Below are 18,307 nucleotides of genomic sequence, written 5' to 3' on the forward strand. Positions count from 1 at the left end.
TACGGCTGCCATCTTGAAAATCCGTGATTCATATGCTAGAAATTCGGGAAAAATGTTAAAATTTATAATAAAATTTTAATAATCAAAATGAAACAAACAATTTAATAAAAACCCACTTATGTCCTCGGTTCGAACCTGGTGAGATCAAAAATAAAAATATCAATAGATTCTTCCTCCACGTAAACCACCGGCAGACTGACCTCCCACCACAAATGCCAACGTTTATATCAGCTAATATGACGTCATGTCTGCCCATCTCGTTTTCGTCTGCTGGAGGCCAACAGCTTGTTTACGTCTGCTAGAGCTCGCTGACGACATGTTAGTTCCCGTGTATGCTGCCACTGTGTGTCTGCCTATTTGACGACTGGCTCGTAGCTATAGCAGTTTTTGCATGCATGCGCATAGGACTTTCAACCTTTTGAATTTCCGTTGTGTAATGCACGCATATTTCATTGCATTTCTGGTGAATTTGATATATGATATCCCTAAATAAGTATAACATCTAAAATAAAGATGATGATGATAATTGTGGTGGTCTAGGGAAAATTTCACTGGTTCAGCGTTGAAGTATTTAAATGCTTCTGTTGTTCGGCTAGCCCTGAAAAATGAATAGTATCATCTTGTTAAACAGAAGAAGTTAATTTTGTGGTTAGATTTTTTTTTTTTAAAAAAAAGATGTTTTCACACTTTTTTCCTGAAATGAATATATTTTGGTTGTTTATCACCCTGGCACTATTTTAAAGAATTATACTCTACAATATGGTGTTCAAGATTCATATTATCCGTTTATTTGCAACATAAGAAGACATGAAAATGGTCAAAACCGAGGATAGATGTTTTCATACCACTGGTCAGTACCGAAAGATAGGCTCAATGTTTTTATTCAGAACTTCCATTAAATGTCCTATCAGCTATTTTCAGCTTGGCCTTGAGTTACGTGACATTATTTTATTTTATGATTCAAGTTAAAGTATTTTTAAGAAGACTAAATGTTTTTAGGCCAAAATATCTCGACTTACAAGGTACAAACTACCTATATATAAAATAAAAACTATTCTGTTTCTACAATATTTTATTTTATTCTTTAAAAATAATTACATAAGTAGATAATTTTAATTAAAATTTTATATACAACATCAATTATTAAAATAATTATCCAACTAACATTTATTGGACGCCGGTAACCTATTTATGTCATTGCTACTACTTCTATGCAGCTCGACATACAAAATCGAGATAGTTAAAAAATGCTATCTGGTATTACAATTCCTGTATCATTAAGAACTAAGAATTATATACTGGTTTAGAGTCATGAAGATTACTTGCCTCTAAAAATAGGGAACAATAAAACAAAACATGGGATTCATTACTTCACGCATTTCTCGTTGCAGGGTAACATAACGAGTAGGTATCGTATTTGACTCTTTTACTCAGATGTCAGAACGCTTAGTTTCATATTGAATAAACGATAAAACTAAACATAAAGTGCCACAAGCACAATATGAACATCTTGCAACAGTAATGAGCTAGCAGTATATAAGGAAGTAAGTAGCTACGACCCAGTCAACAGTCAACGTTTCGCTGGAAACAATTGGTAAGTGGACATACTTAATGATTTTTTTAAGCTCCTCACTTCTTAAAGACTAAGAGTCTTAACCTACTATTTGTGGACTCGAAAGATGTTTTCAAAACTACCTCAACACAAAAATTCTTGTGTTTAAAATGTATTTCAAACAATAATTGAACACAGTTTGAAGTCTTAACAGTCAGTTACACCAAACAAATTCAATAATATTCGTCAAAGAATGATCAAATTGTAACATTCTCACTTTCAGTAATCACGCTGAGTAATTTATTCGCAGAATTATACGCTCCAAAGAAGCCTATAGCTTTTCAACATCACTTTATTTTAGTGCGCGTTGAAATTTCGACAGAGAGTAAAAAAAAGTTGTTACAAAACATATATAAAATTTTTAGGGCATTCAAAATAAAAAGCTAAAACACAACAATAAATATAGAATGCACTGAAATGAAATATTTTGTTGCTGAAAATTAAAGAAGTAAGTGTTTGTTAAAAGTGCCAACCAGCACATACACAGCCTCCAATTGTGCCTTTCTATTGGGCAATTTTTAAATTCATGCTTGACGCGCCCCAACTCGACAAACGGACTGTAGCAATAAATTAAACTGCCTTTTTGACTGACTAAAGCTGCACATGCCAAAAACATGGCCGAACAAGCCAACAACATGGAGAGAACACAATAGGACTATCAGCATTTCCGTGAATTTAAGTGCGTTTTAGATATCTTTGGTCTACTTCAACACATCAACGTACGACTTGGAAGCAGTAAATAAAACTGGATTCAAGTTTCTTTTAGCATCATACTTCTTTCAATGGCAGAATAAAAAACTATTCAAGAGTGAGAAAAAAACACACACTTATATATATATATATATACATACATACATACATACATACATACATACATACATACATACATACATCATAAATACCTGAATGCAATCACGGAACAATAATAATGAATGGATATTTATCCAATTTTCCCCTGATGTTTTAAGAGTAATTAAGGTACTATGAAAGTAAACATTTCAATGTATAACTCATCGAGCATGTGCACCAATAGTTAAAATTTTTTTTAAACATTTAAACAATCAATTTTATTAAAAATGTTATTCCTAAGGAAAAAAAAACAGTTAAATTTGGCTTTGTTCTCACATATACAAAATTATGTTAGAAATATGACGTAAGAGTAAGGCGATAAGAAGTTAAACACAGAGTCGCCATGACAGGTGTGTATATTCCTAGAACGTGGACCTTCAATGACTCCACTGTGCTCGAATGTTTGTTCTGTCGACAGGAAGCAGCATGCAGCCGCAGGTTATCACGGCACTTGTCGCCTTGCTGCTGTGCGTGGCCTCCACTTCTGGTACAGCCAGAAGGACGTATGGAGCGCGACAGTATGAAGACATGTACAACGAATATTATGAAGACCCGGATTACAGCGATTATAATCGCATAGGTATTTATATTACAGTTAATTTGATACACTTTTTAAATTAGACAATACTATCTAAAGGTGCTTCAATGCTGTAAGATTTTAAACTGGGCGTAGCCATACCAGTAACTTAGTTCACGTGGAATTTGGAATAAATTGTGAAGTGTGTTTTGACCGAAGAGTGAAAAAAATATTTTTTTCTTCGTTTTTGAAAAAAAAAATTGCAAATTATCAGGATGAGAATTTTCATAAATATTAAATATCGGAATATATTGTTACAATCAGAGCAACCTTTCACCCTTATAATTGAAATAATCTTAGCTTAGTATTTTAGTAAATTAACGAACAGAGAGGAAGACCTGCATACAATTATTTTCAAAAAAAAAATATTGTCATTTTTATATTTTCTTGATTTTTTATGTATCAGTATAGTGTACACCTATCTCACGTACGTATATTTTTATGTGAATAGTTGATCATAAGCAGCATAATCTTGTTAAACTGACGTTTCAGTCAAATATGTTTTCACTGATCGAACTCCCTTGTTCGTATCAACAGTGAATGTAAAGTTATTTTGTTTGACTATATTGATAAATAAAGTTATAACTTTGTAAGGGGGAACCTTCAGAGAATTACCTCATTAGGGTCGTGGATAAGCGACTACTGTGGTTGAGGAATCAGTTTAATACCATGTTGAAAATGTATTCCCTAAGTTTTTTTCCTGGAGAGATATTTTACAAGTGATAAGCGTGGCGCATGCTGCAGTGAACTGGTGGGTTTTCTCGGGGTACATTTTACAAAGCAATATATGTTTAATACTTCGTTACCAGTGTACTTGGTACGTTGAGGACAATAGATGAAACCAAGTAATAAGATATTCTCAACATAGTTACCGGTCTATGGAAGTGCAATAGGGATTGTTTAGTTACCTCTTCTTTTGACGTGACACGTCTAATAAATCGATGAACGCCGGCTGCACGCACGAAAAAGTGTCCCGCTACGCACATTGTCCCGTTACGCTGTGTCCCATTACGTTCATTGTACGCTTGCGCCGCATCTATCTCTCTTCCACTCGATTGGAACAACCATCGATTTGACTTTTTCGAGGCACATTAAACTTGAAACACTCCCATTCGTTTCCTACTTTTCCTATCATCGTCCTATCCTTAACAGAATAACACAGATTGGAATAAGTTAAATAGCAAACATGTATAAAAGTTATAGTTAAAATAATCTCTTCGTTAAAGTAATAATCATAGTATTTGAATTAATGAGTGCAAATAAAAGTAAATTTATCAATTAAATTGTAGATTTCATTTCACTCCTTCTTTGTATCCATACAAAATAGTGATAATTCAATAAAAATGATTCAATTTTATTCATAAAAGTATGCAATCATTTCATCAATGTTTTGTTATGACGTTGACACGTTAAACTATCGTCCGTAAACCGATTTTACAGACAACCAATTTTTTTTTTAATCAGTGAATTGGCGCCTGGCCCATGTGCAAGAGGCAATAATCGCAGTGTGTCCTTCGTCAGAGAGTTGTTCACACTTGTTCCCAGGCGTGAGCAGGCAGGAGATCGTCTGTGTCTACAAAACCCTGCCTGGCGACCCGCTGATATACTACTGCTGCCCGAAATCTTCCGACGATGGGGACGGTGAGTTTATTTATTTATTTATTTATTTATTTATTTTATACACGAACAAAATTCAGCACTAGGCCAGTTTTCAATTTACTCGTGTTATTAATTACACTACATTACTAAAATAAGACACTATTACACTGAACATTGGGACCACACTATTGAAAACAATAAATTAAAGAAGCTTAATGAATAATATAAATTAAGAAGAACAAAAACACTAAAAAAACTATTCCAAGAAATCACTTGGAAAAATAAAACATAGATGTTCCCACATCGGTTCAAACGATCACACGAAAACCGTCTGCCCATCCCGGAGATCCAGATACTAAACCATTGCGGAAGTAAAACACCCCGGATTGATCGGTAGTGAAACAGTGACAGCACAGGATAATAAAAAAGGAGGGTTGTCTGTAAAGTCGGTTTACGGACGATAATTTTACGTGATAACGTCATAAAGAAAACATTGATGAAAAATTACTTACTTTTTAATTTACAAATATTATTTACAGTTTTTGCAAATTTAATTTAAATAATATGTTCGAACAATTAGTTAAAAAGCCCGCCTTAGCCTGTTTGATATTATAGATTTTCTCGCACGGTGGTTGGCCGGTTATTGCACGCTCGGCTCAGGCGGAACGTGACAATTTTTCGTGCGTGAAGCCGGCGTTCATCGATTTATAAGACGTTATCACGTCAAAAAATGTTATGTCCATTTACAAAAGATTACTTCGGAAAACAGTTGCCAAGAAATAGTTTGTAACACCACAAGAAAGATATAACTTTTTTACAACAAATGGCTATGCTTTTTTTTTTTGCATATATAAAATACGTTTTTTTCCCAAGATAATACTGAGCACTTATTACTAAAATTAGCGCATAATTTTATATTTTATTTGATGTTTTATTCAAGTACAATATTTTAAACCATGGAAAGGATAATCGAATATTTAACAATTTGACTTTATTTTGTTGATTGTGTTATTTAAAATGCACACTTAATAATGTAAAGTTATCAAGGGAACACTTTATAATCAACATCAACTATTGGATGCTTTGGAAAGCACAAAGGGATATTTCCCGTGTAAGGTCCTAAACCAGTATTAGTGCAAAGACTAGTTTGTAGTCATACAAATTGCTTTCATTCAAATGTACATATTTACAAATATATGCATGTTTTCAAGAATATTTCTGTTCGATATACAAAAACAAAATTAACGTGTGTACTGACAGTCATTTATGTTCTGGTTTTCTAAGGGATCTCTTGTATTTTTCAGCCTTAGAGTTTCATGGACGCTGCATTCTCATAATAACCCTTATAGCCTCTAATGACCCAGATTGCGACGTGGCGTATCACTTGCATTCATTCTCCAAGTCACTAAACCTGCTTCAGGGCATGGCTTGACAGATGAGGCCTTCACACACATAGTGGGTCCACGCACTTATAAACGGACAAACATAAGTGGGTCGAGTAGAAAAAACAGGTGTCTCATCGAATCATTATCAACCATTTTGAAAATTAAAACTTAATTTTTATCCAGTATAAATCATAGGGATAAGAGATTAAATATAGGAATAATATTGAAATATATTAAAATTTAATGATAAAATATGAAAATTTATAATAACTAAATAACTATACCTAATATTTATAATTTTTATTTAATACACTTTGACAGGTAGGTTATCCGAAATGGATGAGAAATGTGACTTTCACGAACTACTGTGAATGTTGCAGCAAGTGTGTGTTTCGGACTGGCTGGTGTACATCCATTGATAAAGGAATTTAATAATATTTAATAACATATCATGTTCCAGTCACCAGTCATCACAGACGTTGGATAAAACAGGCATCGACAGCCGACAACGATTTAAAACAACCGACAGCCATGCGATCAGCTTAAATTACCGAGAAAAAAAAAATAAGTGACGAAAACTCATACTCCGATCAAAACGTCATGATTCGTGCAAGCTACATCGTAATAAGTTTTGTGGTCTTATTATTTTTTTTTGAACTGCTTATACTTGACAATGGAAATGTCTGAAGAAAAAAAATGCGTGTCACACTGGGAGAGAGTTTATAAGTGGATTCCGTCTTGCAGCGAACTGGAAAAAACAAATCCAGGATGGAATAAACATTGTTTTCGGAGAGGTTTTTTTTACTTTCGGAGAAGGCTCCAGAAGCCGTGTTGACTTTGAAGGATCTACCTTGCCCCCCCGTGTCAGGCCACCCACTGGTGCCCGCCGCTTAGGCCCCGCGTGTTGCTGGACGGGAACTATTTCTTGTTCGCAGGCCTGCCAGACAAGCTGTCGTCTTTCCATAAGAGGGACTGCCGCGAGCTGACCTTCAGTGGCGACCCGCGGGAGTACCACTGCTGCATACACCCTCTGCTCTTCAACTGGGACCCAGCTAGGGTTACCAGACACTGATAACAAAAAAGGAGGACATTCACCTCGCAAAAGGAGGACATTTCACTAAAAAGGAGGCCAATATATATATATATATATATATATATATATATATATATATATATATATATATATATTTAAAAAGCCACGAATTAATTACAATGGAGTAAGATATTTTTCAATGTTTTGGCATTTAATACAGTTTCAGTACAAAGAATCAAACAAACTACGCATATAGAGCATATTAAAAACACGTGCTTCTGCATGTGCTGCTACCTGTCAAGCTGTCATAGAACTACTTACTAGTGGGGTGACTGCGGACAGCCCATTAGTGCGCACCGCGCGCTTTACTCAGAGTGTAACTGCAGGAATTATCTCACTTTATAAAAAAGCCGGACATTTTGGAGCATTAAGGAAAATCCGACCGGACGCAAAAAAAAATACATAAAAAGGAGGACAAGTCCTCCTTTTGCCGGACATCTGGTAACCCTACTCCCAGCCTGCCCCCCGCCCTCCCCCCCCCCCCCCCATCAAGGACCCGCCCATCGCACGCTTTCCGGCCGTCACTGGGGTCCACAGATGCTTTTCCCCCCCGTCCGAAATTCATTTTTCCCCTCAACAAACGAATCCACGTAGACAGCAACTTCAATGCCTTGTTCTTCAGTGGCACGGGAACGTAGAAAGATCCTATCCCCCGAACATTCTGCTGCTTCCACAATGCATGAAAAAAAAAAAAAAAAAAAAAAAAAAAGCCATCATCGAGTTTGCATTTTTGTCACGAAATTCTTATTTAATTTAAAAAAAAAAAAAATCTATTTTGTGGTACTAGATATTCGCACGGGCTAAATTAACAAATATATATAATAAAAAATATCGCGAATAAGTAATAATAGAACACTAGATATTCTTGTGGTAATTTTTTTAAATGTATTTAGAACATAACCAAACACGTCTAACAAGTAATCGGCTTCTACTGGTCGTAAAGAGTAACGTAAATTAATAAAAAAAATGTGCTTTGTTACAATCTTAATAAAATGGCGAAGCAATCCTGGCATAAAATGCTCATGTTATTTCTTCCCATGTGATGAATAGCATGTGAGTACTTATTAGTGATATAAAGAATATTCTCACTCGCATTTGTAAAATCCCTGCGAATATTTTAAACAAATGAATAAGATACACTATAAATATTGTTACTACTTTATTAAAAAAACACTTACCTTTTTTTTCACTAAGGCGTCCTTGCTATGGTACTTATACCATAAATGTAAGGCACATGAACTATAAATAATTTTCTTAGTCTGAGAGAAATACATTTTGACATTCTAATTTTGTAAATAGTTTACAGTGAATTCATTTTGTGAGAATAATAAAAATATTCTTCTCACTGTCAATAACTTGTTTTTCTGCGTGTCAATTAATGACAGCCGATGTATTTGGTTAAGTTCGATTTTATATAAAGCCCATTTGAAATGAATTATAATATTAAAAGGCCTTAATTATGTTTTTCAGAATATGCCTTGAAAAACAAATATTTTAAGTGATGGCCTTTTAAATAGGTTGTGTAAATATTGTATTTGCAGGTGTGTAAATTTGTATTATTTTGTGTTCATATAAAGTCAGTCGTTCATGAGTAAAACAGTACTGCAAGACCAAGTGTATAAACCAGAGAACCTGTTCAGTATCAATGTTTGTCTCAATTCTATTGAAAATAAAACAATATTTACGTTTATCACTTCTCTCGACGTTTATTAAAAAAAACTACTGTCTAGTGTAGCGCCTCCTGGGGTTCAGCACTGCACAAGAACTGTCAAAGAATTTAGAGATTAATCACCCTACTGTTTGGTTTTTAGATACCTTCCTGAAGCGACAATTGTTTAATTACTATTAATTTCATTAATTATATTTAATATATTATAATTATATTATATTTTAATAATAAATATAAATTTGGTGGGAAAACGATGCCAAAGCAAACTTCATTGCGTTTTTTTTTTTTTTTCACGTTTTACCAACACACAAATCTTGGTTTTATGCACAGACTTCAAGTGATTACTCATAACCGTTGTAATTATTCCTTTTCCTGAATATTCATTGTAACACATCTTGCATCTAACTCTTAGCAACGGAAGTGTAAAATAACTCCATATTTCACTAGAATTAGATTTACCAATCTTAAGAAATCACTAATCACACCGTAACCTCAAAATTCACTTGATCCTGTTTGCGATCTGTCGTTAAATAAACAAACAAACGATCAACTTATTTCGGATCAGTTCGGCAGTTCTCGGAATCAAGAGGCAAACGGTGATAAATGAGTGCAGGCTTCACCGGTAGTACTGGTAGTTCACTCTAGGACGAGCGTCAGTCGCGCCAACACAGGATTTAGAAACTGAATATTCGCATTCGCATTCGAGAATATCGGAGACAGATATTGACATTCGCATTCGCGAATGGTTAAACATTGGCATTCGTTACATCACTGTGGAGTTTAACAATTTTGTCAATCATGATTCTCGTTGTATCCAGATGATTGTTCTTGCTTATTGAAGGACCTCAGTTTTTGATGTTTAAACATGTTTGAACAGCTCTCAGTATACGGCATTTGGTAGGAGTAAAAAATTCGAGAGTGGAATGGAAGTCGATTGGAATGTAAATGTGTAAACACGATGTTGCCATCTGTGGAAGTCTCGAAAATCATAAAAATATGGTGGACTTCCGTAATACATCCACATATTATGCTTTCGTAAACATTGCAGAATTTTCAATGTTCAATGTTAGCTATTAAAAAATCTTTAAAATACTTATAATAGCTTAAAAAACTATCTTTTATTACATTGTGTAATAATTTATAGCAATAAAAAGAAATATCACAACTTAAAAAAATCATTAGAGTTCTGTCATAACAACTCAGTCATAGTTAACATTGAAATGTAGAGTTAGTGCAGCGTTCATGATACTGTAGAGATGCAACATATTTTTTGACTACATATATTTCAAGCCATGTTGAATAAATAATATTCTGATACAATCCTTATTGTTAAATCTTAAATGTTGATTCCGCTGAATAAGGTTAAGGTTTGTAAATAGGAAGTATTTAGTAACTTATTTCTGTCATTGATGCAAAAATAAATACATAAACTAGCCTAAGTGTTTTCGTAAATATTTTAAAATGTTTCAGTTTAATTTTGTTTTAATATATCTATTGGACTGTATCTTTGATTTTGAAAAATACTTTAAAAAATTACCAGTTCAAAAAGATATAGAGCTATGTTAAATATCAATAATGCTCTCTTTTTCCAACACAAATTTTCTAGCTCATAAATTATAGGAAATTTTCAAGTTGCGATTATATCTCGTTATGACTATTTAATTCAAAAATATATAATTGAGAATAAATTCAAAACCACAAAGTTAACTTTGGCACACCACTACGCTTAGTACATCCCAAGGGGTTCGCGAAAGTTAATATAAACAGGTGTAAGTTGCCACACGTGTTTTCGCCATATGGACGACTTCGGCTCATGGCTATAGAAGTTACTTCAATCATGCGTATTGGACTTTCAACCTCTTAAATTTTCGTTGTGTAATGTGCCTTATTTCATTGCATTTCTGATGCATACTGTAATTTCACCCTCGATGCCTCTAAAAATTTTAACAACAAAAAAATGTAGGCGATAATATTTATGTTGGTCTATGGGAAAATGTAACAGGTTCAGCTTTGAGGCATTTATATGCGGTGCGTTCTATAATACGTTTGTTCGGCTTGCTCAGAAAAATAAATATTACCGTCTGTTTAAACAGAATTATAGTTAATTTTAAAGAAGGGAATCATTTTTTACAATTTTCTCCGAAATTGAATACCTTTCATACATTTATCACGCTTGACATTACTTTTAAAATAATGCTATGTTAAATTTGGGTTTTTAGGTTCGTTTTATAAGTTCATTTGCCTCATGTGCGCACATGAATTTACACGTCGCATAAGTTTGATGTTTGCACTGGCGGGTACTAATATACTCGCTTACAATTTTTTTCAGTAATAACTGTCATTAATCGTCCTATAAATGGTTTTCAGCTTTTCGTTGAGTTATGGGTCATTTATATATGTTATTTATTTAAATTAAAACATTTTTATGTAAACTAAATGTTTTTAAGGTCATTAACTAATAAAATATAATGGCGCTTGAGGTAGAAACCACCATTATATAAAATAAAAAATATTGTTATTTATTTGTATTTTATATATAATAAAAATGTATGCAAACAATATTGCAAGATACCTATATTCCTGTTCTGCCATGGGTGTAGGAAACCTAGTTACGTCACTGATACCAATTCAACGATTCTCGAACTAAATGCCGAGGTAGTTTAATTATATATATATATATATATATATATATATATATATATATATATATATATATTATAACAGATTCAATCAGGTATTCTAATTGATGCATCATTAAGAATCAAGCTATGTACACTCGTTTACAACTAAAAAAAAAATACTTGCCTCTCAAACAAGAGGTCAATTAAAACCCGACACGGAATTCATTACTTCACGCTATTCACGCTTCAGGGTATCGTAATACGTTGGGTATCGTAATTGGGCTCTTTTACTGAAATGTGAGCTTGTTAAGTATCATATAAAATAAACAATAAAACGCAACTAAAATTGCCGCAAATACGATATGTACATTATGTTAAACGTTTATATAGATCGTAAAAATAATGGGCTAGCAGTATATGAGAAAGAAGCAACAACACAGTCAGCAGTCATTTATTCGTTTGAAACACCTGGTAAGTGAACATCGTTATGATTTTCTTTGGCCTATCGCTTCTAAAACAGTAAGACAGTGCAACAGTACCATGTGATGTCTCAAAAAAATTATAATGTATGTTGGCACAAAATTCTAGTGTTTACAAAGTTTTTCAATCAATTATTGAACACAAATTGATACTGGTCTTAGAGAGTCAGTTACACCAAACTAATTTTATACGTAATAATCCAATAATTTTTTTTAATTGCAAACGTACTCACTCAAATAAACACGCTGAGCTGTTGATTCACAGAATTATATCCTCTAACGTGTAAATTTTCTCATGACTCTCTTGCCATTCCTTTATTTCCGTGGTCGTAGAAATTTAGACATACAATCAAAAATAATTTGTAATAAAAGTTAAAATGTTTCAGGTTTTCCAAAATAAAAAAAAATTAAATTCATCTGAAAAAGTATATCATGTACTGAAACAGAATATGTTACAATGTCAATTAAAGAAGAATGTGTTTTTTAAAAGTACCTACCAGCAAATACACAGCCACCAATTGTGACTATCTAATGGGCATTTGTAAATTCATGCTTGGCTCGCTCGAACTTGACAAACGGAATGCACCAATAAATAAAACTGACTTGTTTAACTCTGACTCCAGCTTCACACTTGCCACCAACAAGGTGGCAACGAGCCAGCAACATTACGAGAACAAAATAGTCTATCAGCACTCCAGTGAATTTAAGTGCCTTGTAGAAATCTTTGATCAACTTGAACACATTATGAATCTGGGACTTAGAAAGTTTATAGACTAATGGATCCCCGTTTTTTTTTTTTTGCCACAATACTTTTGTCAATGGCAGACTAAAGAACTATTTAAGATTAATATACCAGTGTATCTATATACATATATCTTAAAACCATTTAGGCAAAATAATAAATGAAACATGGATATATAGCAATTTCCCCCCACCCCCGGATGTTTTAAGACTAATTAATGTGCTAGGGAATAAAACATTATAATTTAAGACTCATGGAGCAGGCAGCACCTAAGGTTTAAATTTTTATTTCAAAACATTTAAAAATTATAGTTTTAATAAACATCTTCTTCCTGGAGGAAAAAGAGTTAAACTTTGTTTTGCCCGCACATGCATAACATCATATTAGAGATATGCCTTGAGAGCAGGGTGATAATAAATCAAACACGGAGTCGCCATGACAGGTGTGTATATTCCTAGAACGTGGACTACAATGACTCCACTGTGCTCGAATGCCTGTTCTGTCAACAGGAAGCAGCATGCAGCCGCAGGTTATCACGGCACTTGTCGCCTTGCTGCTGTGCGTGGCCTCCACTACTGGTACAGCCAGAAGGCCGTATGGAGCGCGACAGCATGAAGAGACGGATTACAACGATCATGATCACATAGGTATTTATATTACAGTTAATTTGATACACTAACCCATATAGAGGTGCTTCAATGGTATAAGATTGGAAACTGAGCATAGCCATACTAAGAATTGGGAATTTTCAATTTGTAATTAATTGTGAAATGTTTTCGAGCGACGCGTGAAAATAATTAATTTATTGTGAATCGTGGTTGAAAAATGTAACTTTTCAGGCTAAAAATATGCCTAAATATTGCCTTATGGAATATATTGTTATCATCAAGCAAAATTTTATGTTAATAATTTTGACTTAATTTTTAGTCAATTTACAAACAGACAGTATGACCTTCATACAATAATTTAAAGACAATACTGTCCTTTATATATTTTCTTAATTTTTTGTGTGTCACTATTGTGTAAATAAATCTCATGTACGGACGCAACTCTCACAGTGTTTTTTTATGTGTATAGTTTATTATAAGGAGCAAAATCTTGTTTAACAGGAGTTCCAGTAAACAAATGTTCACTGGTTAAACACACGTGTTCTTATCAACAGTGAGTTTAAAGACATTTGTAATTATATATATATATATATATATATATATATATATATATATAAAATCCTGTTAGGTCGAACCCTGAGAGAATTGCCTCGTCAGGTCCTGGGTAAGACCCTTATGGTTGATGAATCAGTAAAACACCGTTTTAAAAAATGTATTCTGTGGGTGTTTCCTGGAGGCATATTTTACCAGTTTTAGGAGTGGCACATGGTGCCATGAAATGGTGGGTTTTCTCGGGGTACTCTTTACAAAGCAGTATGTGTTTAATGCTAAAGTTTACTAGTGTATTTAACATGTTAAAAGCCAGCAGTTACAAACAAAGATTTTGATATTTTAAACATAGCTACCTGTATATTGCAGTGATATTCTGATTGTTTACTTTTAATTGTTATAGGCCTATAGTTTTTTTTAAATCACCGACACAACGGCTGGGCCGTGTCAAACAGGCAATAATCGCAGTGTGTCCTTCGTCAGAGAGTTGTTCACACTTGTTCCCAGGCGCGAACAGGCAGTGGATCAATTGCTTCCACAAAACCCTGCCTGGCGACCCGCAGAGATACTTCTGCTGCCCGATATATTTCTATGAGGACGGTGAGTGCCCACTTAAGTTAGAAATGATCAGATGAAAAAGGGTCTCCCGTCCCGGAGATCCTGATTCGAAGACTTTGCGAAAGTAAAACACCCGGTTTTTTTCGGTAGTGATACAGTGACAGGACAGAAACAAAAATATTCTGTCCATTTGTAAAAGATTGCTTTGGAAACCAGTTGCCAAGAAATTGCTTGAGACACTTAAATGTAACTCTGTACAACACAAGGCTACGGGATTTCGAATACATGTAACAAGCACAGCCTGGTAGACGTTGTCTTGCCTGTGTTATTTTATTTTATTTTCAACTAATTGCTATTTTTAATGTTAATTGAGAGATAAAATGTACGAAGATAGATTTATTGCGTGTGATACAAAAGCATTTTGCCTATAGCTAAATAATTAGTAGTTATTCTTATATCACTTTCATTTTATACTTGCTTACCAATCATTAATCAAAATCACATCGCTATTCGTTATTATTTAACTTAATCGCTAATTACTAATCACAGTCACGATCAGTATTTGTTATAAATAGAGACCTGTAAAATTCGCGATTTCAAATCCCTAAAGGATAGACTCCATGATCCTCTATGCACTCGTGCAAAATACATCTGCTGATTGGTTACCGACACGTAACACCTGTTGACTGGAATGATCGTGATTCGCTGATTTTTCTGTTAAAGATTTTTCTTCGGCCCAGAGTCCTTCAGATAAACTGTGGCCCAATCACTGAAGCAAAATAATGTCGAAAGTGTTTGAACTCTATCCTATCGCGAAATGAATCCGCGAATTTTACAGGTCTCTAGTTATATCTTTTCGACTTGACTCTGAAGGATATTCCATCAGGCCGCCACCGGGTGTTGACGGACAGCAGTCCAAGTCCGTGTCGAGGACTCGTGTCCGTAGCTCACCGCGTGTTCCGGGGGCAGCCTTCTTTTCACAGACGAGAGAGCCAAACGCCCGATCGTGCATCTTCGGGGTTTTTTCTTTGTTCGTTGTAAATAAATAAGGACGTGTTGATAAAAGGATACTAATGGTCCATTAGGTTAGGTTAGCTACGTTATGAATACTTTAAAACATCGTGGACGGTTGATTTGGTTAGGATTGCTACATTAAAGCTACGGAGGGAAAAAAAGCATCAACTTCGGGTTCTGGCTCTCTCGACTGCGAAAAGGAAGGCTGCCCACGTGTGCCGGACACGGGAACGCTTGCTCGTCCGCAGGCCCGCTGCCGGGTTCCAGCTGCAGCGTGAATACCTTCCCCGACGACCCGCTGAAGTACCGCTGCTGCGCGACGACCGGCAAAGACGTCAACTACCTGGACGGCGGCATCTTGGACCTGGTGCCCCCGTACCAGCCCCCGGCGAACTGAGCCTTCCACCCGCCGCGCCGGTGCGGCTGCTGTCACCGCCTCCCGGCTCGGATCAGTTGCTGACGCGGACAGCACAGTCTGCGACCAGGAACTGTCACTGTCACTGTCATCATTGTCCGCACGCCTGTCTGTGGCATCGATCCAGGGGGCTCGCAAAGAGTCCCAGGCCGCATCATGCCGTCCGTCACCTCTTGTTCTGTGTCTGTGTGTACGTTCTTTGACGTTGTTTGGGGGTGTAAATGATTTCTGGAGTCTGTGGTAGGGGGTGGTGGCTGTTTGGCCTTTCGGCTGTGGCGGAATTCTGGTGTGAGTGAGTGTGAGTGTGAGTGTGAGTGTGAACTCTGTTTGCCTGGGTCCCCCGAGAACCAAACCTGCTGATCGGCTCCCGAGGGGACTTTTTGCAGTTTGATATTGGAGTACCTGACCTTGCGGTCGTACCTCCTGCCTGGTGTCTGGTTGCGCGGACGATTGTGACGACCGCCTTGTACGGCCAGGTGCCTTTCCCAGGGCCGAGAGATGACCCCCCTCCCCCATCCCCTCCTCACCCCTTCCGCAACGACCGCTGGTGAAGCACTGGCGCCTGTGTTTCTCGATGTGTTCCTGCTCAGTCACGCGGTGAGGTATACCCACCTATGGTATCGACATGATGTTCGTAACAACCCAATCCACACATTCGTGCCGTTCGTCTTTAACCTTCGCAGTCCAAGTCCAGCGTGTGTTCAATAATGTATCGTTTGTACTTTTGTGCGTATCGATTGTCACCTCTGCAAGAAGAGACAATTTCGTCTGGAATTTCGGTTTGTTTGCTTCGCATGGTTTTGTGTGTGTTATTATTCCTATTGTATGTATGTGTGTATATATATATTTTTGGCCTCAAGGCCTCTGTAATCACAATACTTATTCAATAAATAGCACTTTTGGAAAACAAAAAAAAAAAAAAACCAGCACGTCCTTGGCCACTGTTAGGTATCCATCTTGTTTTTTTTTTTTTTTTTTGATTGTCATAAGCCTAACAGTACCTCAATCACTATACGTTTCATTTTTGATTTTGAGGAGTTCCCTTTGTGTATCTCCGTTCTGCATGGAGACGTATCTCCCAGGATACTTCACCGTCGCGTCTGCTGCTTCCACAACTGCACGGAGACAAAAAAAAATTGCAACCAACGAGGCTGTATTTCAAAGTTCCCTAATACTTATTTAATTTACTTTATGTTAAAAAAATATATATGATACGTGATCAAAACACGAGATGAATTGACATATATAGATATATAATTAAAATATACCACAAAGCTATGATAGAACATTAGATATTCTTGCACTTGTAATCATTTTTTAATTCCATTTTGAACATAAACAAACATGGATAAAAATACTCGGATTCTATTAGTTTCACGAAGCAACGTAAACTGATGAGCTTAGCTTCGCCATGCTAGTCCGTACAGTTCCATCCCCGTCTGGCTGCTATTTTGTTGGAAAAATCTGTTCCTGTGAGATCCGCATCCGTTTACGTGTAGTTGTAGAACGAACCTGAGATTCAAGTTCCGTGACCTTAATTCTCTTCCTGTCACTCCCATGAGATTACTAACTTATATCCTAAACTAAACTATTTTTTTTATTTCCTATCAAATAAAAATAATTTGGTTAATTTTATTATTTTTCATTACTGCAGGAATGTTTAAATAATTTATTCATAATGCCAAGATGTCCACTCTTGTGTTTTAAATCAGACATATGTACCGAGTCTATTAGTTTGAGGAGAAAATAAATGTTATAATACACGTAACACAATCTAAAATAGTTTTTTTAGTTTTTTTCATTTACCATTAACTATAGTATGTTAATTTTAATGTTACAAATGTAATAATATGGCAGAATATCCTGAGATAAAATTTTCATTTCCCCCCCCCCCCCCCCAACGATGAAGGTCATGTGAATATAAAACTTTTCCTGATATAATAGACCACTTATACCAGTCGCATAATTCTCGTTGCATCCAAATGCTTCTTCTTGCTTATTGAAGAAAATATTATTATTTTTTCTTTTAAAGTTTCTTTTTCCAAACGGTAATCCTTAATTGCACAAATACACTCGTTACACAAAAGACACATTAGCTCTGACGTAAACTCCGAGTTTTTACGGTCGGCGGTCTGGCCAAAATCGTTTTGCACTCAAAAAAGGAAAGTGCAATTGTTAAAAATAAATAATTATTTCAGGTTGAAAAATAAAACATAATTTCATAAGGAAACGAACATTTAAAATTCAAGACGATGTTCACCATTTGAAATTCATGAGCATAAACTAAGCAGTGGGACTGTATTCACTCATTTGAGCTCAAAGCGACATTATAAAAATATTTTAGGCATTTAAAAGGAGGCTGAAGAAATTGTTGGAACAAAAACACACAAAATGAATAAATTAGAGATTAACACCTAACTGGCTTTATACTTAAAATTATTGCCAGCAAAGTTTACGATCATGGAACAGGTTAGCCTACTCAATGGAACTCAGTACATCCACATTTAATTTTGGTTGAAAATCGTAATTATTAATAC

The 18,307-nt window shown here is 35.3% G+C and overlaps 1 protein-coding gene across 1 annotated transcript in view; it reads right to left on the reverse strand.

Moving 5' to 3' along the window:
* Window positions 1–18,307, reverse strand: part of LOC134540145 (lachesin-like) — a 306,225-nt gene that overhangs the window by 134,000 nt on the left and 153,918 nt on the right. The gene's annotated exons all lie outside the window — the stretch shown is intronic.

This window comes from Bacillus rossius, chromosome 16 (assembly GCF_032445375.1).
Source record: "Bacillus rossius redtenbacheri isolate Brsri chromosome 16, Brsri_v3, whole genome shotgun sequence".
Lineage (NCBI taxonomy): Eukaryota > Metazoa > Arthropoda > Insecta > Phasmatodea > Bacillidae > Bacillus > Bacillus rossius.